This window comes from Phyllobates terribilis, unplaced genomic scaffold (genome assembly GCF_046119375.1).
Source record: "Phyllobates terribilis strain yellow unplaced genomic scaffold, ASM4611937v1 Scaffold_665__1_contigs__length_859303, whole genome shotgun sequence".
Taxonomy (NCBI): domain Eukaryota; kingdom Metazoa; phylum Chordata; class Amphibia; order Anura; family Dendrobatidae; genus Phyllobates; species Phyllobates terribilis.
Genome location: NW_027363425.1, coordinates 98,920 through 99,390, shown reverse-complemented (window position 1 = coordinate 99,390; position 471 = coordinate 98,920).

The window sequence follows — 471 nt, the reverse complement described above, 5'->3', positions numbered from 1 at the left end:
CTGAGCTCCGCCCCCTGATCACATGACAGTGACGTCACCACAGGTCCTCCGCTCTCAGTAGTGATGGGTAAAATGTGATTTTTGGGGAGCCGGCTCCTCATTTCCTGTTCCCTTTGGCTTTACGTTTGAAGCCATATTCTGGGATGTTTTAGCCTTTTAGTAGAATCTCCACATCTGCCAATTTCTGACATAAAACAGAATAGTTTCCAGAATAACCGGATTTTATATTATTTGCTGTAAAAACTTTAACAAACACAAAATGAAGATGCAAAATAGCAACAAGCTAGTAATGATCAGCGCCACATTGTAAAGCTGCGTTCACACTGGGCAGGTTGGCTGTGGGCCGTCTGCAGTGTGAACTGTGGCATCTGCATCCAGGCGGATTCACCCGTCCATTGACTGCAATGAATTCTGCAGCTCGGATACTCGGCACATATTCACACGCTGCTGCTGAAGACCATTTCACACCTC